Source organism: Myodes glareolus, chromosome 27, assembly GCF_982192425.1.
Source record: "Myodes glareolus chromosome 27, mMyoGla1.1, whole genome shotgun sequence".
Taxonomy (NCBI): domain Eukaryota; kingdom Metazoa; phylum Chordata; class Mammalia; order Rodentia; family Cricetidae; genus Myodes; species Myodes glareolus.
This window is the reverse complement of record NC_142052.1, coordinates 23,938,833-23,965,897: the sequence shown is the minus strand read 5'-3', so window position 1 is coordinate 23,965,897 and position 27,065 is coordinate 23,938,833. Positions and strand designations below refer to the sequence as shown.

Here is a 27,065-nt window from a genome sequence, read left to right as displayed (position 1 = left end):
CTATAACCAATGGTTTAAAGCACCTTAAATATCGGGCTAGAACTTTTATCCATCTGTGGTCACCAGATGTCACTGCAGGCTTTTCTGTGGGGTCCTGTTGTGATACAGAAATTATAGAAAACCTGCCTCTGGCCGTGGAAGGAAAATAGCAATGAGAAAGCGGTTTGTGCAAAAGAACGAGAGCCGTTCCCCAAGCCCAGACCTTTCGAGTCACAGGCGATAACTCTGGTGCACACAGCCCAGAACTATGCCAATTCTACTACAACCCAACTCTGGTCCCAGCAACCCCTGTCTGTGACAAGTGTCCTCCTTATTAACAGTGTTTCTTGAAGAAGCCACTTCAGTTGCTCAATGTTTGGTTACTGTTTCTTTTTTTTTTTTCAATCTGTGAAGTAGAACTAATCATAATAAGATAGCCTCTTACTTGGAGAATGAACTAAATGGCATTGGCAGATATGCTTGGTTCTCTGTGAAGTGCCTCAACATTATTAATATAGTGTAAGCCTGTTCAAGCGGTATTGTCAGGGGGATTTTGAGTTCAAGAAAAATTCTGCAGAGTGACTCAGCAAATCCTTTTTGAGGAATTATATACATGAGTGGGAGTTAAGCTGAAGAGATGACCAATCAGGAAGGCAGTTACTATCAGCTGATGACATCAGTTCAGTCCCCATGATGGAAAGAGAGAACCAACTCAAAAAACTGTGTTCTGACCTTTGTATATGACCTGTGGTGCACACATGCGTGTGAGTGCACACACATACATACACACACACTAGATAGATAGATAGATAGATAGATAGATAGATAGATAGATAGATAGATAGATAGATAGATAATATTGCAAATCCTGGGTCCAGCTACTGGGCTAGTTGCTATCTCTGACATTCTCTAGCTCTAAATTAGAAACAAATTAATTTTTTTATGTCCCAGTCTCCTCCTCTATGAAAATAGTGATTAGGAATGATTCCTTCCAGAGTTATAATATGTAACATCACATAACAATAAAGGAATAGTGAGGTGGGTGGTGGGATTTAGGTCTAGCCAGATGGCTTTTAAGTGAGAAAATGATTCTAATCATCTCAGTAGATTCAGTTGAGCCACACAAATCCTTAAATTTAGAGATACTTTCATGACTAGGAAGGAAGAAGAGATACAAGAAGAAGAAAGGTAAGATTGTAATATGAGATTCAGCCACCATCCCTGGGTTTGTAGATGGTGGACAGTGGCATACTCAGAAGAGCATGTGGAAGATCTGTTATGCTCAGCACCCAGTCTGCTACGTTGAGGGATCTCTTATATATTAAGCATAGTCTGTTATGCTGGGAAAGAAACCAATTTCATATACTCTCTAGTCCCAGGAAATGTGCAGGGTGTCATTTACAATGAATTGCAAAGATGTGTATGGCCAGAAATAAAATAGCCAAATAGGCTACTGCTGAGTTCTGGGATTCTCTTCATGCTTTGTTTGCATAAGAACAAGGCTGCTTGAAGCCCTGAGACTCGGGCTTGGGGGAAAGTGTGTGCTAAAGGCAGACAGTTCATTAATACGCAGATATTGATCCTTGGGAAAGGCAAAGAGGAAGGAGGCATGGCATTAATCCTTAAGATTTCTTCAACACTCTAAAACTCCCATAAAGGGAAAGATGTTAGCTGGCTAAGTGGAGGCAACGGCTCAGAAATGTTTGATACTGTTACTGACAGTCAGGGATCCATACAGCTAGGAAAAGGTAAAAAGAGGGAAGTAATTTTTGCAGCCTGACTGCCTATCAGAAACCCATGGGAGTGCTCCACGGGCAGGTTCCTAAGCATCTATGACAGAAATAAATAGACCTTCTTCCCCTCAATTGTTAACAGATCTTGATGCAGTACGAGGATTGTGAAGTCCTAGTGCAGGACAGACTGTGCACAGCGGAACTGCAGAGGTGCTGAACTGCAGACCACTGGGAGGCACTGGGCACTTGATAGCTGTGGGCCTGGCATGAGGAAGGGACTCCCTGCCAGAGTGACTACATAAGGATGGCTACAAAGAAACTGAAGATATATGTGCACCTAGAAGGTGGAACAGAAGAGGAAAAGACTCAATAGCCCACTGAATTTAAAATTCCTGGGGACTAGACAACATCCGCCCCCCCCCATATCGGGATGCCCAGTACTGCAACACATAATGAACTAAGAAAGAATATTTGTTCATTAAATAGTTAAGTAAATATATGATAGTAAATCTGGAAAAATGGGCTAGCACAGGAAAATAGAGTTTCACCAAAACAAAATAAGCAAATTTAAAAGGATCAAAGTTTTGAGGGGATGGGAAGTTCGCTTTCAGACTTCCTGGGTAAAGGGGCATGATAAAAAATGGCTCTGAGCATGCAAGGAAAGTGTGTAGAGATGACTTGTGGGGCTCCTCGACTGCAGTTCCGGAAACTTTGTCAACCCCTCCTGTTATATTTGCATGTGACAAACAGACTGAATTGTGAACTGTGCTTCCGACAGGTTACATCTACTCTGGGATGTGCTGAATGTCACTTGAAGGTCGCTGTGTCTGCTTCAGAGAACTCCTGTTGAATGACAAGGACTCCGAGAACAGTAAGTCCAAGTGGGGAGACAGCATGGTCAGAGTGGGGCCTGTGAGTCTGCCGTCCTCCAATTAAAATAGAAAAGCAGCAAGGTACGAAGGTGTACCCCAGAATTCACAGTGAAGTGTTGGCTCCCACTCCACCCCCACCCAACACACACACACACACACGCTGTGTGCCTCAAATACCGCACATACAGACATGCACCACATGCCACACACAACATACATACACATATGCACCACATGACACACATACCACACATACACAAACCACAATCAACACACACTACTCATATACATACTCACCACACATGCTTAACCACACACACACACATCACATACACATATATGCCATCTGCATACCACACATACAAACATATACACAAACACATACCACACATGCACATGCATACTGCCTACACATACTCACTACACATACACACACACACCATACATACACACATACCACACTTACATATACTTGTCACACACCACACACACCATATACACACATACCACACACACCACATACATATATATCAGCATGTTTCCTTTCACCTAAAAGTAATCATGAATCCAAACTGACTTTTCTTGCCGCTATAACAGAGAGGCATAAAAGGACACTACATGCACAGTATACTTTCCAAAATCAAAACTGTCCTATTTCTCCAAGCTCTGGTCTGGCAGTATTATGTTAAAGATGTGCTTCTGGTTTGGGGATGTAGCTCAGTGACTGTAAAGTACTTGTCTATCAGGTGCCGGGCCTGGGTATTGCCCCAGCTTTATTTCTTGGTGGTTTTATTTAATACCATTGGGAAGAAAGTAAAAAAGCACTAACTGCTTATTATATACTGTGGCAAAAATTAATACACAAGAACTATTCTCTTTTTACTGACACAGTTTCCAAATCTTGAAGATCCTTTTCTTTTTGTTTTTCCTTTTGTTGGCTGACCTTAACTGGCACAAGGACTAGATAACATTAACATCTCTGGGGAAAAGACTAAGTACAGTCAGTAAACAAGAAGTGACTACTGGGCAGGAAAGTAACAGGGAGGAGAGCCTTGGGGAATGGAGGCTGTCTCCATAGCTACGCTTTGTCATGATGGATCCTGTCATAGTTAAGAGGCATGAGCCGAAAGATTATATTATAATATACAATAATATGTTGACAATATATTTTAAAATATTAATACCATAACAAAAGACTGAATTTGGGTGACTTTAGTTCCTGTGTTCCTTCTTCATTTATGGAAGAAATTGTATCCAAAACATAGAAAATACAGGAAACTCACAAATATGAAATTACGTATTGTTCTGGTATCAACGTGGTAACAAACTTACTTGGGCAAACAACTACATAGTTCTTACATCCCTATGTATGAAACATTTATGCCCTTATGTTACTAACATGTTCTTCATGCTGGAGTTTCTGTGAACTCCTCAGAAATTATCTTAAATGTTCTTCTTTGGACCATTGGTTCTTTGACTTTTGATAACCTTTGAGCCTTATTACTAAACCTTTGAGACTTTTTATTCTAGAAACTGGGGCTCTTTTTCTAACATCAATAAACTATAACAATTTAGTTTATAAATTAATATAAATAAATTAATAATTTATAATAATTGCATAATAAGAGCAATTATCAGGTAAAAGGTACATTCACAATGTCCAGTACATTTGTATTTGGCAACTTTGGAGAAAGTATTCTATTATCTATCTTATCTTAGTGAATCTAAAATTTTGTACCTCAATCACTTGCTATCATAATTTGTATTACCAGTGTAAAAATATCTTTTTAGACCTTAAAATATTTTTTTAGATAAACAACTTAAGCTTTTATGCCTCTCAAGCTTTATGAACTTTTCATCTCTTTTGTGAGTTTCTTTTCTGAATTTGGTAATGGGGAAAACTGTAAGACTATAATGATCAGAGACCTTAGAAGGATAAAATATTTCCTGAGTAAACAGGAAGTGAAGAGCAAACAAGTTCCAAAACTACAGAAAAGACAGAGACAGATGGCTGCCTGGAGAGTCACCCAATGTTCCTTTTCAATATTGGCACATCCATCCTTTGACTTACAGGCCCAGAATATCTGACACTTTTCTATGAGGCAGGAATTTTGAAGGACTTGCCTACTTTATCTGGGTAGAGTTTGACAGTCAACTTTCTTGTGTCCTGCTTGTCCAATTTGGCCAGCATACTGTCAGCAGTCGAGGCAAGGGAAGTTTCTTGACCTGTGACTAGCTTTGCCACATTTGAAGCCTACTCCACATGGAGATTCTTCAATGCCCATCATCTCCTCTGAGGTAGATTAATGCTGCCAGGAGAAAACATGTCTCACTGTAATGAAAAGCTTTGTGTTATTAAAACATCTTAGATGTCATATTATGTAGATCTTTGAAGTGTTTGAAGACCACCTATCCATCTAAAATCATCTGTTTAACCTTGAAAACATAACATGAGGTTAAATAAAGCTTATATTTGTCTACATCTAAACCCTTACTACAATTTTGATTGTTATAGGTGGCTAATTACTAACATGCATTTCTTACTTTTCCTAAACCATTGATAATAGTAGCTTTCAAGGAGTAGAACTTTACAATGCATTCCTAAATGAGTTTCACATGTACAATGTCTTAAACAAGAGTAGAAATGTATATACAGTATGTTGTAACAAACATAACCTTAAATTTATTTCAATATACAAAAATTCATACCATTGTAAAATATTTGAGATTAGTAGTTGCTTTTAAGTTTAAAAGTAAACAATAATCTACCTTTTTATTCTATCATTCTTATATCCTTCTTTTGTTTTCTTTTCATCCCAAAGCCCACATTCTCCAACATTAGATAGGAGAGAAAGACAAACAAAGCAAAGAAAGAGAGATTTCTGAATCTAATCTGTTTGTTTTATCTTTTTTCCCCTTGACCTTGATCAATAACAACTTGTAATCAACCCCCTTAAACAATAACAAACATCCATAATCCACCAAACAACAAAAAACCACCCACCCTACCTCTCTGGAATGAGGGTGTAGTGTCTTAAAATGCTGTCTGAGGATAATGGCATCTTTAGGGGACCCTGCGAAAATTGGGATAATGGTCAAGTCCTGGGAGAGCTAGCTGTATCATTTGTTGTCCTGTCTCTGTTTAATGGGAAAGTGAGGGCTTAGCTGAAATCCTGGCTATAGTAATCTGTGAGGCTGGACCATCTTAGCTACCTGCTAAGGTTGTTCTCAGTACAGATTTCTGAGGAAATGGCAGCAGAGACATTCTGAGATCCTGAGTCATCTAGGCTACTTGTCTTCATTGGTGTCTGGTCCTTTTGTTCTGAAAATATGCAAATTTTTAAAGGTAACATACAAACCTGCACTAACAGAAGTACAGATTGTATGCTGTGTACAAGTCAGCTAAATATGATTTTCTGTTATATGTTCAGCAAGTAAAAGGCGTCTGTCAACTTTTTGAGTTCATTTGTACTGCACAACCAATCTATCACGAGGACTCTCTAGCCAATAAGATTTGTCCTGTCTCATTCAACTCAGAACTGTTTCCTTGTAAAGGGAACATCATATACATCACCTATCTTGCATCTTTCTTAGTTTCTTTCTTCAGGTCTGTAGCAAAGATTTTCAGGAGGTCTCTTCTGGTTAATCTCTATTAATTTTAAAAGAATCCATAGCTTTTGTTTCCTCTCTCCCAACACAACATAACTTCTTTCCTATCTCAATACATTTTCTGTCTTCCATTCTGAAGTTAAGGCATCCTTAAAATATGTAGGATGGTTTAATTCATCAGTTTTTCCATAATCCAATGTTTATAAGTAACTGTTGTTTTATGCCATCCTTACATGGCTTTATTCTTTTTATTTTCTTTTACTCTGTCTTTAAAAACTCCACTTTATTATTTTCAAACTACTTTTATGACTGTCTATACACATTTTCTTTTCTCTCTTCAGCATCTAAAAACATTTTCAAGTGTACTGTACTATTCAGGGGTGTTCTTGGACTTGACTTGGCTTTTTATGAACTTGCAGCCATTTTTGACCATGTGAATGAAACTTTAAAGGGGTAGGTCACTTCTGAGCATCTATTGGTTCGTTCTGTGGCTTTGCTTAGTGTATGACACTGGCAGCTGGCTTCACCCTTCTTGGGTTGGTAAGACCCAAGTCTCGCTCTGAGATGTTGCTGGGCTAGGCTGCTGCAGGCGTTTCTGCCTAGTCTCCCACCAGCTGCTCACAGGCCCTATTCAAGTGTTTGGCTGTGCATCAGGGTCTCTTAGAAGAGCCATTCTTCTGCATGCCAGAAACTTTTCTCAGTTTCTTGGGATATACATACATACACACACACACACACACACACACACACACACACACACACACACACACATACATACATATCTATGCCTCCATGTTGGACATCAAATGTTGCAAGTCTTTCTTTGGATTGTCAGCTCCCAAATAATGACATAGAGATTTTTTTATTAATTATGAAAGCTTACCTTCACTTAAGTTTCTTCCCAACTAGCTCTTAAAACTTAATTTAGCCTGTTTATATTAATCTACATTCTGGCATGTGGCTCGTTACCTCTCCTCAATACCATACGTATGACTTCTTCTACATCTTGCTGGCAAATCTTCTGTGCCTCAAATTCTTTCGCAAAGTTCCTGTCTCCCCCACCCCACCCCCGGAAGTCCTGCCTATTCTCGCCCAGTGAGCTCTCTACTAAACTAATCACAACCAATCAGGCAGGTGAGGAAGGACAGAGACACATCTTCACACAGTATACAAAATGAATAGCCCAACACCAAATTGCTTAAGTGATATACAGATGGTTCCCACTGGGGTTATGATTTTTAAACTTTGTAGTATTGCAAATGCACATCTATGCTGTTATCTGGATTTTGCTTTCCATATAATTAGTGTTCACTATATTATATGGTATGCTCAGAATTTTATTGTAAAATGGATTTTCTGTATAATGATTTTGTCTTACTGTAGGTTAAAATAAATACTCTGTGGTTTAAGGAAGAGGGTGCTAAGCTGACCAGTAGTATAAAATGAAATCCAGTTTTAGGTTATATTTTTGATGGTTTACTAGGCTATCACCCACTACAAATGGGAGGGCGTCAGAAGTGCCTCGGGAAACACGCTATAGGGAAACAGGTGCACAGATGCTAATAACAAAAAGACTATTGGTTTGCCTGCCTCATCTGCAAAACAGTGCCAATGTGGCAAGAATGTTTACATTACTAAATCACTCTGTGCAAAAATAACAACTGGAGCAGCAGAACAAAACCCCACCGCCAACTCTATGATAAAGAAGTGGTAAATTGCACCCCTTAGAACATGTGACTTTTTCATGTATTTGTTGTTAGCTTGGTGTTCTTGTGGGACTCTTAACTGTGGGAGTAGGTGCATCTCCGAGTCTTTTGCTTGCTCTTTGGACTCTTTTCTGTTGGGATGATTTGTCAAGCCTTGGTATGAGGGCTTTTGCCTTGTCTTACTGTATCTTGCTTTGTACTGTCTGATTGTTGTCCCTTGGCCTGCTCTTTGCTGAAGAGGAAACGGGCAGTGGAGCTGGTGGAGAAGGGAAACGAGGGGTAGTTGGAAAGAGTGAAAGGAGGGGAACTGTGCTCAAGATGTGCTGTATGAAAGAAGAACCTATTTTCATTAAAAATGAATAAATAAAAAACTTAAAATAGAAACAGTAAATGAAAAAGTTGAACCCATATATCTAAACCTAGTGAAAGATTAATGACCAAGCAGAATGCAACAACAGATCCATATTTATTTATCTATCTCCTCTTCCTCTGCTGCCATTGAGGCAAGTAGAGTTTCCAACACAAATAACTGATAACCTATAGTAAAGGCTGATTCATGTCCCTGGCTGGTAAACACAGGCAGTTATTTTTAATTATAATACTTAGAATAATACCTGATTTAAAACTTAGGAAGTTTATTTGGGAACTTTCCATTTGATGTTTTTGGCCCATGTTTGACTGTGGGTAACTGAACCATAGAGCCTGGAAGACCACTGTGGCTGTAAACGTATCCTAACAACAGGAGAAAAGGGGGCTGTAGATCTCAGCCATCTGGGGCTCGGCATCTCTCACGCCGTGAAAGGACAGTGGTGGGTGCAGACGCAGAGCTACTGTAGATCTGTGTGGATAACCATTCTGTCTCTGCGCAGAAGCGTGTAACAGGCATCTGTTTAAAACTGTAGTTTATAACTTCACCATTAATTTCCTTTAGTCCATCTGTTTTCATAAAATTGATTTTCAGATTGCCTAATACAAAGTTGAGTCTCTCATGTCAGGTTACCATGTGTGTGGTTTACTTGTCTCTACCTGAAATAATAATAATATATATATATATATATATATATATATATATATTAACTTTTCTAAGTAGAGAAGGGCCTGTAAAATACACTACTATTTATCTAATGAAAAAGAGTAGCACATACAGATAGAAACAAATTTTATATAGCAATATATTTGCATATTAATGGAAAGATGTCACAGCATTTAAAAATAAAGCTGTACCTCCTGGAAGAGGAAGGAGCCAGGATAAAGGAGAGAGAATAAACACCAGGTTCGTCTTGTAAATTTGACTTTAGAGCCACATAAAACTTCACATCATCATGGAGCAGAAGTAAATTTGAAGCATTCTGTGAACATCAGCAATAAAATGTGACAAGTGTGACTGTCTTCCAGTAGGTGGCACAGCAAGACTAAAGGAGGATGACAGAGGACTCCAAGTCACAGGCGCCACATATCCTAGCCTGAACAAATTGCAAGGGATTGTGAGCTGACTGCTCTTATCATGATGCCTCTCAGGTTGTCGCAGGATTTATTCTCAAGGTGTGGTGTGTGTGCCTGATTGTTGACAGAGGTTTCTGTTCCACCAGGTCCTGCAGTCATTCAATCCCAAAGAAATACACAGAGGTCTACATTAATCATAAACTGGTTGACCTATTAGCTCAGGCTTTTTATTAATTAATTCTTACATATTAACCCATAATTCTTGTCTGTGTTAGCCACGTGGCTTGGTACCTTTTTCGGCGAGGCAGTCACATCTTGCTTCCTTTGTGTCTGGATGATGACTGCAGACTGACCTTTCCTCTTCCCAGAATTCTCTTGTTCTCATAGCCCTGCCTATACTTCCTGCCTAATTACCCCGCCTATACTTCCTGTCTGGCTACTGGCCAATCAGCATTTTATTAAAATACAATTGACAGGGTACAGGCCATTGTCCCACAGCACCTGATGGTTAAAGAACTGAGTACACATAGTCTTCATCAGAAAAGTGAAATCTCATAATAATAATAAACCTGCCCTCCACTTGTTTGAATAAGAAGTATTATGAATTCATGAAGGTTGTTTGATTAAGTAAGTGGTTCCTATGAACTATGTTTTGTTCTCAGGAAGATTTAGAGGAGATTAAATTCTTACCGTGAGCCCTTGGCCTCAGCCCAGTGTCTTCACGCTCAGACTTGACAAGCCCTTCTTGAAGGGTGATGAATGCAGGTCTGTGGGAAGCAACAGCAGCCTGGGCTACCTGGTACTGAACTCTCGGGGAACAGGGATGGGAAATTTTGAGCAGCAGCAGATAGCACAACTGTAATGGGTCGAAGTCCAACAGGTGTCTTCAAATGTATAAACCTCTAATGATGCTGTCAAAATAAAACACTGGCACTGTGCTTCAAAAAGTTACCAGGAACCAAAACTTCTTTTCAAAACCAGCAAATGAAGGAGATCAAGCACTGACTCTGCCTTCATATGAACTATCTCAAGTAAGCAATTTGATGTGCTCTTTCTCTTTGGGGAAGTATTCCATCTAGCAAATGAAGACTTGTGTTAGAGTTACACCACCATTTTGAGAACTTTAGTGATATATTTATTACATGTAGACACAGTCAGTGACCACCAATGTCACAAAAAAAGTTGTAAAGATATCTGCTTCAAAACAGGAATATAGCACCATTGGCAGGTATGTTTGCCAAAAACTAGATCTACATCCCTGGGTCTGCACTACTCTGTCAACACCAGACACAGCTGACTGACTGCCCACAAGGGATGTGAGGCCAGGACAAGTTGAGATGTAAACTACCACATAGCAAAAAAAAAAAAAAAAAAAAAAAAAAAAAAAAAAAAAAAAATGATGTATTTCAATAGGATTTGATTTTGATTATTTCTTAATATGCTAGTATATATTAGGAAAATAAGTATATTGTGAAGACTACTTTGAAAGTACTCATTACAATTTTTAAGGTTTTTTTGTACCTCGTATTATATTCCTATTGGATAGGACCCGCCTATTCTAAGTACAGCTTACAGGAAAAGTGGTGGACAGAGGAGCTTGAACGATGGCATGCACATGCAAATCTGAAGCTCTTAGACCAGGAAAATCTGCACTTTAGGAAGCACTGAAGGTTATTTTATTTTACTTTATTATATTGTATATTGTATTTTCTGTTTCTTGGGGCAGTGTCTCTGTGACATATGGCAGACTTCCTACCTTCACAGAAACCTTACAATTTAAAGTTGTAGAATTAAGACCATGCAGACTTGACTTTTAATATGTCATATCTAATAGTAGATGCAGTTCATTGAGTAAGAAATTATCTAATGTCATCTAGACTCATTTATGCTTTAAATTATCAATTAAAAAGGTCTGACTTAATATTACCTAAACTTTTGTCCATACTGCAGAAATTATTTGATATCTAACTACCCCCACAGAAAGATAATAGTCACCATCAGATAAGAAAACATTGATAACTATTTTGTGTTTGAAATAGATGTTACCCACATTGCAACGACATGAGAGAACACTAGGGGGCAGTGGTGCTAGCCCGTCGCTCTCCAGGGATTGGAAAATTACACCAAAGTGTGGTAGCAACATTTCTCTAGATGATTTCTGAATTACAGGGAGAGTGTGTAATATCCATCACCTCTTGAAAGGACACTTTGCTCCAATTCTGAACTCATCCATAATCGTTTTCTGGGAATGCCTCTCTAACGATTCTTTCTGTTCCCCAAAAAGAGAAAAGGGAAACATGTTTTGTTTTGTTTTTCTCTCAGAGTCGCCGTTCTTTTCTTCCTCTCCTGCTTGCACCTTTGTGTCTCTGTCCTTTTGGTAGTGTTTGAGAGCAGTTGCTATTCTCTGCCTTCTGCTTCTTTCTCTCCATCCTTAATCTGTGCAACTCAGCTTAATTCCAATTCATAAAGCATACTAAATAATCAGTTTGGATGCTAGCCCACAACCTACAAAGAAAGAAAAGAAGAAAAAAGAAAAAGGAACAAAAAGTAAAATGTCAAAACTAAAAATCTAAAGCTTTAAAAACTTATTTACATTTTCTGAAATTATGTTTTGCCTGTTTTCTTTGTTTGCTTGCTTGCTTGCTTGCTTTGGTTTTTTTGCTTGTTTTTACTGTTATTTTAATTTTGATATGGTATCTTACAGTATAACCCAGACTGGCCTCCAGCATATCCGTTCTCCTACTTTGACTTCCTAACCACTGGAACTGTGAAAGTGTACCACCTTTCTACGCTATTTTTTAGTTCACTTTAAAAGCATACTATTCTGCCAACAGTGATTTTTCTTGGTAGAACATGTAGTGTTGGACACAGATCGTAGGTACTTTATGCTTGGTGATAAGGTCATCATTGGTATGCTCAACTTAGAATGTAGCTGCATTCCAGAGCCTTCTCAATATGCAGGGAATCTTCTAATACACAGCAACACATCATTTCTCTCTCTCTTTAAAAAGTAGACTCTGTGATTACTACATGAGCTGTGTTCTGAACTTGACTTTGACCTACTTAAATTCTAATTCCTCATTCCACACGATTCTCGTGATTTACTTCTTGAAGTCTGTTTGGAATGTGTCACTAGCAGCAGGTGGCGGGGTGATTATGAAAATATGTGATTAATACCATTAATCCTGCTTGATTCTGATTCATTTCTTCAGGTCTTTTGTTCTTGGAATTTCTATGGCCTATGCTCTTAGTATTTCATAAATAATAAGTGGTTTTGCTCTCCTACACATAGAGGCAATTTGAATCCATGTTTGTGCAACTCAGAATTTCAATTCATTGAAGCTTCTATCAGTTTTGAGCCCGAATTCTGTGGGAAAAGAATCTCACTTTCATGAAAGTTGCAATGACTTTAAGCCAGGGGCTGTTTTCACAGAGGTGGACAGACTTAAAGAAGGTGATGGAGAGGCTAGAGTCACAATGCAGTACAGTAGGAAGCTGTCACCACCTCGGGCATGAAGGGAGCTGTCTCGTTCTCTGAGAAACATAGCTGTGGTGTCCTCAGGAGCCATTGTCTTGGATGGAAACAGCCAGAACCAAGACTGGGAGGGGCTGCGGCAGAAGCTCCCAGACCTCCTTCCCCACTCTGCCTCAGCCCAAGCCTGACTTGGGTCACTGAGAGCAAGAAACAGGTAGGGAAGCAGGTGTGATTGTAGTCATGGTGAATAACAGCCCCTGGGTGTTGGTAGTGACCCTGAGGGACTCTCCTTGTGTGTCTGTCTCATTCACCAATTCTTCACCAGATCACTTTAAGGAAGATTGTCCATGGATCCTCCATGCTAGGCTTTTTTGTTCCCTGCTTCAATGGGAAATATCTGCTATTCCATAAAAATGTGGAGATTCTTCTCAGCATCACATGACCAACTTTTAAATGGGTTCAACACCCTTTGATTCTGGAGTACTCAGAGCTGCAGGGGAAAGGGAGACTGGTCTACTCTCTGCCCGTTCCTAAATGATCAGTCAAGCCCCTGCAACCTGGCCTTCTTTATGGTTAAGTCAAGTTTCTGCTTGCAGATGCTCTTAGTCCTTCACTAAGTGTTAATCTCACAACTCCTTGCTCCCCCATTCCCTTCGAATTTTCTCTGAAAGGATGAATGGGAAACACATCTGACATTTCATTTTAAACAAGCTGTCATTAAAGACCCTCTACCAAAAAACAGAAACAAAAAACAAACAGACAAGAGCAACGGACTGAAAAGTTCCATTCAGAAAGAGCATACTTCCCTAAAACGTATTAGGTAAATAAGATGCTGTTACTTTTGTCTAAGAACCTCCTGACTCTTCTTGACAAGCTTGGTCTGCCTTTTGCTTCCAAGCACTCTTTTCTCGTTCCTTGCCGAGGTGGTGTCTGCCCGATACCCAAGTGGCTGGCGCACAGGGATGGACTTCTGCTTCAGCGCCATCCTCAGAGACCTTTTTTCTCATCCGGCCACTCTTCCCAGATCGGCCACCGATATGGTTGAGAACAAGTGAAATAGACGGGACCTGTGTGTGGCTATGTAGCCCACTTTATCCACCTGTGTGGTGAGGTCAGCTATCTGCACAGAGAGCTGCTCTGTGATACGAAAGCCAAGTTGCAGAGATACAAGCTCTCAATTTGTCGTTTTTAGGACTATCTTCCACCCCCCCACCCACCCCCAAAATAAATATTTCATGGTCTTCAATACAGAAATAATGTCAAGCCAGGACCAAAAGAGAAGAGTTACAGTACGTTATAATAAAGTACTTTATAATCGGTGATGGTGCTACCAGAGCTACTTGGTGAGTAAAGGGTCAGAGGAGCTATCAGCATCTCAGTCTGGGGATAGGTGGGATATTAGCATATTAAAGTCGGAATGTGTGACACAGGCATTGTGTTTCCAGCCCCCTCAAACCCATCAGGCATAGCTCTGGGAGAAGGGCCTGGTCTCCAGGACTCCCAGGCCTCTGAGGTGGAAAGCCTCCAGAAGCGATTCCAGGCCTACTGGGTCTGCCACCACTGACCCCGGGAGTAGGCAGGCCGCCTGCAACCCCTGTGATGTGATTCCCAGGACCCCACGCCCAGATTCCCAGCACTCCCACTGGCCGTGTCTCAGATTCCTGAGGGAGTACAGAGGCTTTGACTCCTGTGGAAATCAATCTCTCTCTTGCTTTCTTCTCATCTGTTCCACCACCAGATATACAGAGAAATAAAGACGTGCAAATACAAATAGAAGGATTTTATTTAATTCTATTCATTGGGTCTTTATTGAGATTGCTTGAATGAGACATCAAGTAAAAACCACCATCGTAATGGGCTAGCACTTTAGAGATAGGAGGAATGAGCTTTTGCCTGTTTGTTTGTTTGTTTGTTTGTTTGTTTGAGGGGTTGTTTTGTTTTTTATGTTAAAATCAGGAATATAGTAAGTTGATGTTTGCTTTGAGGTGAGAGAGGTGATAACGTCTAGTATGGGTGACTAACACTGCAGAGAGCTCACATGGCCAATCCACATATCTTGTTTGAATTCATTTCTTGTCCACGACGAGCCATCTGAGCACCATGAAAGGACCACCGTGGTCAGGAAATCTTCCTCCCCTTCCACTAGCCCCCAGCTCTGCAGACTGCCTCCGTGAGCTCTCTTCCAGCCCAGTGAAGCTACAAGAATCAGAGGAGTCTTTTCAGATGCTTGGTCCTTATACCAAAACAGGGATGCCAGAGATCCTCCCTACTTCTTTCATGAAGATCTGCTTCCTCACGTTTCTTTCCCAGCTCCTATGGACTCATTGAGAGACTGCATTCTCTACCAGTGAAGACCTAAGATGGGCTTGGCCATCACTCGCCTCCCACCCAGAAGCACATGGGACCATGGAGATAGAAGCATTAGCAGATGCTGAGGACCCATGGTTCAAGGGATGCTGTGCAGGATGTTAAGGGACTATGGAACAAGTGATGCTGTTCAGGATGCCAAGAAACCATGGTACAAGTGATGCTATGCAGGATGGTGAGGGATGATGATGGTGTTAGTGATGCTGTGCAGGATGTTGAGGGACTATGGTACAAGTGATGCTGCTCAGGATGCCAAGAAACCATGGTAGAAGTGATGCTCTGCAGGATGCTGAGGGACCAGGGTGCAAGTGATGCTGTTGTGCAGGATGGCAGGGATAGACATGGACTTGCCCGCCTCTCCCACAGACACACATAAATAGGAACGTATTGATGAACTTGTGCTCAAATTATACTGGGGTTTTATGCCTGCTAACCAGTTGTAGTCCCTTGACGCTCTGAAAATGTCTGAGCAGAGTTCTAAACTACCCACACCCATGACCACACTTGAGACTGAAAATAGAGTGAAAACCGATAGAAACCACAGAGAAAGTGCATAGGTGCTTTTGCGACTCAGTCTATATTTTTGCATGAAATCCAACGGTTAAAGACAAAATGTTCTCTAAAGTATGCCTTGAAATTCATAATTAGGGTACATAAGAAAGACAATATCATAACTTGCATTTCATTAAATAATCATTATGTGAATATTAGGCTTGAATAAATTATAACTTGAAATAGATCTAAGAAAATTGGGAAGGTGAAAATAAATATATCTGACTGTACTCTTCTTTAGATTATAATAATTGCAATAATGATTAAATCAGGCCATAGTGTTATCCTGTGGATTAAGTAAGCTTATATTGTAAAGCAGTCATACAATGCGTAGCTTGGAATAGTTCCAATATAGTCTATTTGCATTCTTATATACATGCCATTTTATAATTATGGTTATAATTGGATTTTAAGCTTTTAAAATAGGGTAAAAGATTAGCAGTATTGTAAGCCTGTGTTGTCCGTGTGTGGGGTGAGTGTGTGTGTGTGTGTGTGTGTGTGTGTGTTGAAGCAGAAACAGCCATTTCTCAAATTATTCCTATAAAATACAGTATGGGCTTTAAGGAGTAGGCAGCCGATAAGCTGGCACCCAGTCTGCAGGGGCCAGGGTTTAGGCTCAGCAGCAAGCTTCTGAGGAGTGACTCTTTTAACCGGATCATGGGAATAAGCTCCTAGGTACCCCAGTTCTCAAAGCTGATGCTTTCAGGCTGTTGTGGGATGACTGGTACAGTGAGAAGTAAGTTGTACCTACAGGACAGTAGTAGCCAGTAACTAACAGGTCCTGGTCCAGGTGAGCCATCCTGGCTCTGAAATGCATTCTCAAGCATTAATCATGGAGTGTTTTTATGGGAATGGGGCACTGGGGTAAGGGAACTGGGGAGCCACATGGGTTACAATGGGTCAACAGCAGTGGAGATAGGGTTATTTTACAGCTGATGGATTCAGTAAGGTACAGTCGTACAGACGCATACCAGCTAAATGTCAACTCTAGGCCTTTGAACATGTTCTGTGAAGGCTGGAAAAGGTCCGCACTGGAACCCTGCTGAGGATAGCTAGACTATGCAGGGAAACTGGAAGCCTGCATCCGCTTCTTCTTACTTCATCTCCCTAGAAATTAAAGCTCTCTGGGCTCTTTAAAACCATGTGCGTATTATTGTCTGCCAGATGTAGGAGCCTTCTCGTGATCTTGGCCATTAATAAGGGAGATTACTCTGAGTCACCCTCCTTAGATAGGAGAGAATAAAATCTATTGCGGTAAATGAGTTGTCTATAACAAATGGTCCTGTTGAGTAGGTTTGGGATCTCTCTCTCTCTCTCTCTCTGTCTCTCTGTCTCTCTCTCTCTCTCTCTCTCTCTGTCTCTTTCTCTTGGGTTTTTTGTTTGTTTGTTTGTTTGTTTGGGGTTTCTTTTTTTGGTTTTTCGAGACAGGGTTTCTCTGTGTTGTTCTGGAACTCACTCTATAGACCAGGCTGGCCTCGAGTTCAGAGAGATCTGCCTGCCATGGCACCCTGAGAGCTAGGATTAAAGGTGTGCACCACCACCTTCTGGCTGGATACCTTTTTTTTTTAACTCAAGTGACCATAGACAATTGAGAGTGTTTGAAACAGACATCGACAGCCCAGAAATTGTGTGTGTCACTCAGAATCATACGAAGACTTAGAAGGGATAGCAGACAGTTACGGGTTACAGGAGTTGATCTGCGTCTCTCTCTTTACAAGAATACTTGGCACCCCTTGTGTTTATTGAAGTGAATTAAGTGCAGACGGTGTGCCCGTATAGCAGACAGAGGTGAAAATGGTAGAAGGTAGAGCAAGCCCAAAAGCTGCAGGCAGGGTGTCCCAAATGGAAAAACTGGTAGATGGACTTGAAGAAGAAGAGGAAGAATGTTCTGGAGCTGGCCATGAACAGACAGGAATGATTTGCAAGCAGAAGAGTGTGTCGGGGGACAACCAAAGCACAAACAAACAACTACTTTCACCCACAGTCACTTCCTGATGTCTTCCTGGTGTCCTTTAGACCTTCCATGTCAAAGCCAGAACTGAACCTCTTAAATATTCCCAAAAATTTTTTACGTGTCATTTTCTTGGACCTAGTGGAAAGGACAGGGGCAAGGGAGAGCCCTCCTTTAAGTGGAAGACTTCAAGAGCTTTGGCTAACCAGCTGTTTGGTGGAGCAATGACTCACACTGGAATAGTAATGGCACCCAACTATCGCTCAAGTCTGTAAAAACGTAAAGAAAAAAACTCCCTAAAATCCAAAAGCATATGTTTTCACACTTATTTAAATAAACAAACAAGCAGGCAAAAATACCACCGAGTGGTAAACTCATCCTTCAGGTTTATCAACTTACTATTAAATGAGCTTGTCCTCCTGAAAATACGCATCTCTCATATTGAAAGGAAATTGTTGCACGGAGAACCCTCTGTCCCAGCTGCCTGGCTAGTTTACACCTGAAATAACCACACAGAAATTGTATTAATTAAATCACTGCCTGGCCATTAGCTCTAACTTTTTATTGGCTAATTTTAGATCTTAATTTAACCCATTTTTGTTCATCTGTGTATAGCCATGTGACTGTGGTTTAACGGCAAGATTCTAACCAGTGTCCATCTCAGGCAGGAGATCCATGGTGTCTCTCTCTGACTCTGCTTTCTTCATTTGACTGTGGTTTACCGGCAAGATTCTAACCAGTGTCCATCTCAGGCAGGAGATCCATGGTGTCTCTCTCTGACTCTGCTTTCTTCCTCCCAGCATTCAATTCTGTCTTCTCTGCCTACCTAAGTTCTGCCCCATCAGGGGCCCAAAGCAGTTTCTTTATTAACCAATGAAAGCAACACAAAGACAGAATTACCTCCTACACCAGGAAATACTTAGATTTATTTTTATATTTATGCCCAATCCTTTGTGGGGTTTTAAAAGAGACACTTAGCCTTTAAAGGGAACAATCTGGGAGAAAAGTTAGATCGTGAAATCGCATGCCACCCAAGACAGAGCTCAATCAAAAGTGAGCCTTAAAATGACAATTCCATGAAGGCCATGCATTGTAATTAGCATGACTTTTGACTTTTTTATTTGCTTGTAATTTAGTAATTATTCTTCAGTTGAAAATGAACAAAACCTTATGCCTTTGAGGTTTTTTGTTAAAAAAAAAAAAAGATTCCAAAGGGAGTTTTAAATGGAATTGTAAACAATATTGTAGGTCCCCTGGAGAGGAAACAGAGCTGGTCGTGACTGGAGCCAGAGATACAGGAAGCTTCCATAGGGTATCATGTGTAGCTGAGAGTCCATGTGATTCAAGATGAGATGAGAGACAGGACTCTGAATGAGTTAGACATGAAATTGTCTTTTAAGATGGGTATGGTTGATAAATGGAAGAGATTCACAAGAAGAGGAAATGCCGAGCACAATCACTGAGGTGGAAATAAGATGTCCCTGGACAGAACACAAAAGCGTGGTCAATCAGTAGATACAAGAGGAAACATGTGATCATGGGTAGTGAGGGAGACCCAAAAACAGATCTTATGGGACCTTACAAGTTGTTCTTTGCTCAGTTCATGTTCTTTTATAAACTTAGCCAAGTATCCAGCTCCACTAGCAAACCTAAGACTTTTTTTTTTCTTTTTTATATAGATAAGTCTTGTGTAAACTCTGGTAGTGGAGAATGCTTACTTTCTACATTGGTTGTTAAGCATGTATATTGAAGTCCGCTTTTTTTTTTTTTTACTGTAGCTACTAACTGAACATCATTTAAAAAATAAAGTCTGTATTCAAAAGAGCGAGGATCTTGTCGGGAAGAATAATATCAAAAGCTGAGTCAGGTGGCACATCATGGAGGCCAAGGCAGGAGAATTGTTTGTTTGAGACTTTCCTGGGCTGCAAAGCTTGCTCTGCTTCAAATAAACCACAATAAAAATTGAATTAAAATAACAATACAATGACCTCACAAATACACGTTCAAAAGATTTGCTGCTCATACATGAAGATCATAATTAGTGATGACACACTCTGCGCTTGAAAGCAAGGAAGAAAATAGATGTTAAATGTGAGATGCCGCCTACACTAGCTAGCTTCATTTAGCCATCCCATAATACCTAACATATTTCAAAATAGAGCCTACACCATAAATATGTACACTTTTTAGTTGCCAATTAAGCATAAGTAATTTTTAAAGTAGTGAGAAAGTGAATAAAATTAAACACCCGACATACAATCTGGACCCCAGAGAAAGAACTCCAAGTTAAAAATGGCTGCGTCTGTTTTTTTGTAGACGGGCGAGAAAGGTACATAGCAGTGCACACATAAGATGCAAAACTGATATATAGTTCTGCCAGAAAGTGAAGAAGAGACCCCCCCCCCCCGCAGACATGACATCCCACACTGCACAAACCTGTCCTGGAGAGATGAGAGACGACCTCATTTCCAGAGTCTTCCACGCCTTGTTCTCTGGGCCCAGCTCCCTTTCTCACACTTCCGGTTTCCTGTTCTGACTTGGTCAGCCATCTCACCCAGAGCCACACTGTTCTCACACTTCCTGTATACTCCCCATGTCAGCCTACTTCTAAAAGCTCCCAGACACTGTTCCTCCCCTGTCTAGCCCTCTCCCTGGCCCAGAGAACTCGGCTGCATACTGCAGTGGATTCCAAGTGGGAAACAAACTGAACATGCAACATCATGCCATAAGGAAGCTGGGGAGAGGAACAGAATCAGCTCTGCCAGGCCTAGTGTGAAAACAGCTTTTCAAAGAAGAGACCACAAAAGAACCAACTTACTGGTTGTGAAGCAGCTACTACTTTAATAGAGCTTAAAATAAATACAATGTTAGCAAAAGGTTATTAGTTTATGCAGAAATTGTGTTAAATTTTTAAATGTTTTGAAAATCAAATAATAGAGCCATTAAAGGACACTTTCCAGCACTGAGGAAGGTTTTTTGAGAGCTCTGTCTTGCCCAGGCATTTTCTGTAATCTTTCCCTACTGCTTGTCCTCTGCCACATGAGCCTGCCGTGCTCCTCCCAAAGACTTAGCAACCACAGGCTGAACCTTCTGAAACCATAAGCCAAAAACAAAACAAAACCCTTTCTTCTTCTTCTTCTTCTTCTTCTTCTTCTTCTTCTTCTTCTTCTTCTTCTTCTTCTTCTTCTTCTTCTTCTTCTTCTTCTTCTTCTTCTTCTTCCTCTTCTTCTTCCTCTTCCTCTTCCCTTCCTCTTCTTCTTCTTACTCCTCCTCCTTCTCTTTCTCCTCCTCCTCCATCTTCTTCAATCCTTCCAGGTATTTTGTCACCGTGGAATAAGAGCTAACTAGCAGAGAGGTTAAGAGAACCTTTCTGCAGCTTCAGTTATGGGGAAAGCACCTCCCATCTTCCGTGGGCCTGGCAGCCGGGGTACAGACAGCCAAGATGTCTTCCCTCACACCTTCTCCTTCTCTGTATTAGCTCCCTTTCTGTTTCTGTGATAAAACATCATGACCAAAGGCAACTATCATGAAGAAAGAGTTCCAGAGGGATAAGAGGCCATCATAGTTGGGAGGCATGACAACAAGCCATAGAGTTGGGAGTGGGAGCAGGAAGCTAAGTACCTTGCTGTTTAGCGGGAATTGCTACTTAAAGTAAATTAATTAGAACTATCTATGCAGTGTCTACATATAGCCACTTACTAAGCAATTTCCAAAATTTCTTTACATTTTTTACATATATTCCAAGCATGGTTGTAAGTCTGGAACTGCCAGAGTCAGATTTGGTAAGGTTTCATTCACTTAGTAAATAATAAAGGTGACAGAAGATAGAGTACATTAACAAGAGAACTAGAGAGAAAGAAAGCTCATATACATTTATATATGTATATATATGATATAACTATATGCCAGCTTATTTGCAAACTAATCAATGATATATTGTGCTGTGCACATTGAGGTGTTGTACTCACCGTATGTCATGTGTCACAGTGTGCATGTGTTCATACAAAAACTAACAAGGTAAGGTATAGTGTTTTTAAAAAAACCTTCAGAAATACAATTGTATCTCCTTGAAAGCTGAAAACCTGTGCATTTCAGGACTTCCTTTTCAGCTGGATGTTGTAAAGTGGTCCAAGCTGTTTTGTTACAGGATGCCCATCAAAGGTGACCCCTCAGACACAGTTTATAACCAGTTGAAAGTCTTTATTCCATCCGGCTGGAACTACACGCAGGCATTCGGACCTATGTGCAGAGTAGGGGCATTTAAACCAAGAGACTTTTTTGTTTGTTTGTTTGTTTATTTGGTTGGTTGGTTGGTTGGTTGGTTTTGTTTTTCAATTCAAGACAGGGTTTTTCCTTGTAACAACCCTAACTGTCCTGGAACTCGCTCTGTAGGCCAGGCTGGTCTTGGACTAAGAGAGATCTGCCTGCCTCTGCCTCTCGAGTGCTGGCACCAAGGGACTTGTAAAGGCAAAAGCTCCTTCTGGTATCTCACAGGGCAGTGCAAGGGTTGGTCTACACACGCAGGCAGTTTACCATAAACTAAGGGAAGTCAGCGGGAGCATCTTGGCCTCAGGTCCTAGAGTCGAGTAATTTTCCATAGGCTTCTTTATCAGGATATCAAATTCTAGTTAAACCAGAAATGGTCTCAGCAAGAAAGCAAGATGGAGAATCCTCAGCATTGTCTTGCCCTGTCTTGGCCTGTCACAGTTTATAGTCCTCTGACAAGAAGTCAAGGGAGGGACTTTGCTTAGTCACTTCGTAGAGGTCTAGTTCAGGTAGAATGCGCTAGGACTGTTTAAAAGCCTAATTATAGCCCAGCCTGACCTTGAACTCACAGAGATCCGCCTGCCTCTGCCTCCCAAGTGGTGGGATTAAAGGCGTGCACCCTTTGAAAAACAAACAACAACAAAAGAAAAACAGCTTAGTTATAATTTGATATTTCCCTCAAAATCCATGTCTACCAGTCTAAGAGACCATGAAATTGATAATGCCCATTGATATAAAATTTCCAAAACTGATTAACAAGGAAAACTTCACATAAGATTTGCCAGATTTGATCATTATCACTCTTTCATAGAGCAAGGTTTTCTAAGCTTGTAACCCTAAGACTCTTAGAAACAATCCTCCAGGGATTTTCTGTGACTGCTCCAATAATATGTTACCTCGTCCTGAGTGGATCTCACCTTGCTCAAGAGTGAGTCCTAAAAATAAGCCCTAGAGACTTGTTGCCACAATGTAATCTGTAAGTCCTCGTGGCAGATCATAGATCAGTTGCTATGGTAACAGCTCAGAAGACAGTAAAAAAGAGATAATAAGCAAATTATTACATTTTAAGTTTCCCTTGAGGTTTAAAGCTACAGCTGTGATCAGTTAACGGAGACTCAGTGACTAATACGACCTGAGGCCCAGAGGAGGACACAGTGCATGATTCAGCAGCGCTCAACTCATCCTTCATTCTCTGCTTTCTTTTTTGTCATATGTTTGCTTCATTCTTCCTGGGGAAGCTGTGTTCTTTCCTTTTACCTCCAGCAGCAAACGTTAAACCTGGCACCATTATTAAACGCTAGTGAAACATCCGCACCCTAACCCAGCAAACCTTCAAGCTCCTGGCAAGCCACCCTCCATCCTAAACACAGGCAAGGCAGCCCTAAGGCAACTCCCAGAGTCTTTTTCTTGTGCACGCTCCATACGTGAAAGGGCTTCATATGAACCGCGTTAAAAAATCAAACAAACGCCATCTTTGGCTTGAGCTCCATAGCGACAAGCTGGCACAAACAGATCTCTTGGCAGAACGGAGCTGGCGCTGTTAAGAAGGGCGACAACTTCAGTTTCACATAGAGTTGTGGAGATTCACTGCAGAAATATAAAACTGTGGGCCTGATTGCACCCGCACTGGTGTGGCTTAATGGTTTGTTGCTGTTGTTGTTGTTTTGTTTTGTTTTGTTTTGTTTTGTTTTGTTTTGTTTTTTAAGGAAGATGGAGACTGAAGCTTTTGGGTAATCATTCTTTTTGGCAGTGTCTCCATCTGAAATCTCTTCTGTTCATTAATGTTAAAAACCCTTCTTTCCCTGTGTGTCTTTCTGTGTTTCTTTCCTGATGGCTGGACTGTGTCCATGGTATAACACATTAAGCACTAATGAAGGAAAATAGACAGCAGGATGTTTTGTGAAAAGCTAAGAGGAGACCTTCCTCTGCATCCCTGTAATTTAGTCTTCGAAAAGGACCGAGTAGTAGCGATGTTTCTTCCTAGGTGAGAATCACTGGGTGAGGGCATGGGATTAATGATTAGTAGTAGGATTTATAACATAACTTTGTGATATTGGGGCACTATTAAATCTGGCACATATATATTAAAATATTTTGACCTGGATAATCTTTCCAATTCTTCTTTAGTAACAAAGCAAACAACCCTGACTTCTTTTGTATTCTTAGCACAGAAAATAAGATTGCTCTTCTAGAATATATTCCCTGACTTCCCACTCCTAGTGATCCCCTAGTAGACCTTTGCCACCCGGAACGTATAAATAGATGTCTTTTAAAGAGAAAAATGGAGGGGAAATGTGGTGTAATTTTTCTTCCAAGCAAAAATTGTGCTTTGTTACGGATTTCCTCGTTTCTTCCCTTCATGTTGTAGGAAGGCCTTTGGCCAGTTCTGTTGGGATCTGCCAGAGGATTCTAGGAGGCTGAGAACTGTAGAAGCTCACATTGACCTGTGGCCCTAGTCAGGCATATTTGCAGTAATTGCAGGCTTAGGGGTGTTCAGCACGGGGTGTCCTCTATTTAGGCTGCAGAAAAGAAGAGACAATCCATTGCTCCTAGCTAATTATTTAAGTACTGTTACTGTAACATTCAGCTATTTTGAATATTTTAACTGCAGGAGGGAGGGAAGAAATGAAGTTCCATTACAAAATCCTATTCATTTGCTGTTCCGAGTAGACACTTGATTGGATTTGACAATTCAAAGTTTAAAGAAAAGAAGTTCCCCCTGAATTTCAATTATTCCTCTTTGTTCTAGGTAATGTTTGCACATGTAATTGGATTCCAGTTATCAAATTATCTACCATTACAGCACTCTTTCTAAAATTCATCAAACTAGTGTTTACCTTTTATTTTTTTTAATGGTTTATTTAACTTTATTTTATGTGCATTGGTATGAAGGTGTCAGATCCCCAGCAACAGGATCTTAAGACAGTTGTGAGCTGCCATGTGTATGCTGGGAATGAACCCGCGTCCTCTGGAAGAGCAGTCAGTGCTCTTAACCACTGAGCCATTTCTCAAACTAGTGTTTACCTTTTAAAGAACCACAATAAGAAAGGAGCATGTTCACTATTTACAACTTCTGGGAATCACATGCTCACCTTTGTAGATTGCTGTATTTTCCCATTTTAAGTATATTTTTATAGTCAGCCATCTTAAGCAACAAAGCTCAGTAAATGTTTTCTTGGCAAGCTACGTGGCAGGCCAGTTAAGAAGGGCAAAGAGAACAGATTAGGTAAATTCAAGAAATCCCATCACATAAAATAAAAATTTGAGATTAGTAGATTCTATCAAATGTTAAATTGAAGTAAGATTTCGCTTGGCCTTTAAGATAAAAATGTTCCTTAGCACATGTAAACAGCCGAAGATAAAAACTAACAGCCAATGGAAGGCCTAAGACCTGGGAGAATCAGGAGAGGGGGTCTTGATGGATTCGAGCTCAGACTGGAGCAGTTTCAATGCCTTTATCCGAGCATGATCAATGAAGTAATATATGAAGGAATTGGCTGAGGTTTGTCAAGAAGTTGCTCTGATCAGGACAGCTGTCAGACAGTTTTCCAACAACCCGCTTGAACTGTGAAGATTATAAGTTGGCTGTGGTAATCTAATAGTCAAAGAGAACATTCCAGTCAGCTGCTGGAAAATGTGCTGGGGGCTCACAAGGAAACATCGTGGGTGTGGAAGTTGAATCAGGCATCTGATGCAGCTGAAAACCACGTATTTATTCTTTGCATTTATGCTGGGACCAAGCCGCACAGTTGGGTGACTTTCTCAGAAGCCCTCAACAGCTTCTCTTATATAACAGAAATAAATGAGCTCAAAAACATTAAATTGTTCTTCTTAATATGAAGCCAAAAGTAGAATCAAGTATATTTTGAGCCAAAATTAGCAAGTATGGTTGTCAGAGGAGAAAGAGAGCAATACATACTACCATTATCTCACTATTTGTGTATGGGGGTGAGCTGTTGGGAGGGTGGGTGGGTGCAAATGTGTGGGAGTACTTATTTGTAGGGTAGACATCAGTCTCAGGTGCTGTTTCTCCAGAGCCCTCCATTTTGAGATCTCTCGCTGGTACTTAAGACTTGCTTTTCAGCTAGGCTGGCTGGCCAGTGAGCCCCAGGGATGCACCCATCTGTACCTCCTGCACACTGGAGATGCAAGCCCACACCCCCATGCCTATATTTCCTATAGATTCTAGAGCATGAACTCAGGTTCTCATGACTACATGGTAAGTACTTTACCCACTAAGCTACCTACCCAAATCTCCCTTGACATTTTATATTCCCTTTGGGTTAGTACAATTTGGAGATCAAGCTTTCCTTTCTCAAGTAGAGGTTTCTACATTGTCTTAGCTAGGGTTTCTATTGCTGTGAAGTTGCAATGACCACAGCAACTCTTAAGAAGGAAAACATTTAATTGGGAGAGCTTGCTTCCAGTGCAGAGCTTCAGTCCATTATCATCATGGTGGAACATGGCAGCACGCAGGCAGACATGGTGCTGGAGAAGTAACTGAGAGTCCAACATTGTGCAGGGAATAGGAAATGGTCTGAGACACTGGATATGGTTTGAGCATATATGAGATTTCAAAGTCCACCTCCACAGTGACACACTTCCTCCAACAAGACCACACCTCCTAATAGTGCCACTCCCTTTGAGGGTCATTTTTCTTCAAACCACCACATTCAACTCCATGTCCCCCCAAAACTTGTAAAAATATTATAATGCAAAATGCATTTAGTCAAACTTCAAAAGTCCCCAGTCTATCACAGTCTAAACAATGTTTAAAAGTCCAAAGTCTTTTCTGAGAGTCATATAATCTCTTATCTGTAATTCCATATAAAATCAAAATAGAAAAAGATCACATAATTCCAACATATAATGACACAGGATATACATTACCATTCCAAAACAGGGAAGGAAGCATAGTGAGAAAATACTGGACCAAAGCAAGACCGGAAACCAGCTGGGAAAACTCCAAACTCTGCGTCTCTATGTCTGATGCCAAAATATTCCTCAGATTTCCAACTCCTTTCGGCTTTGTTGACTGCAACATATTTCTTTCTCTTGAGCTAGTTAGCACTTTTCCTGTTAGGAGCTTTCCTCTGCAGGTGTCCCATGGCT

General features: G+C 40.6%; 1 protein-coding gene across 6 annotated transcripts in view; it reads left to right on the top strand.

Moving 5' to 3' along the window:
- Positions 1–27,065, top strand: part of Dlgap1 (DLG associated protein 1) — an 809,700-nt gene that overhangs the window by 405,381 nt on the left and 377,254 nt on the right. For all 6 annotated transcript variants that reach the window (XM_087902307.1, XM_087902304.1, XM_087902303.1 and 3 more), the window contains exon 4: positions 2,491–2,583. The gene's annotated coding sequence lies outside the window, so the exon portion shown is untranslated. The remainder of the gene's footprint in view (positions 1–2,490; positions 2,584–27,065) is intronic.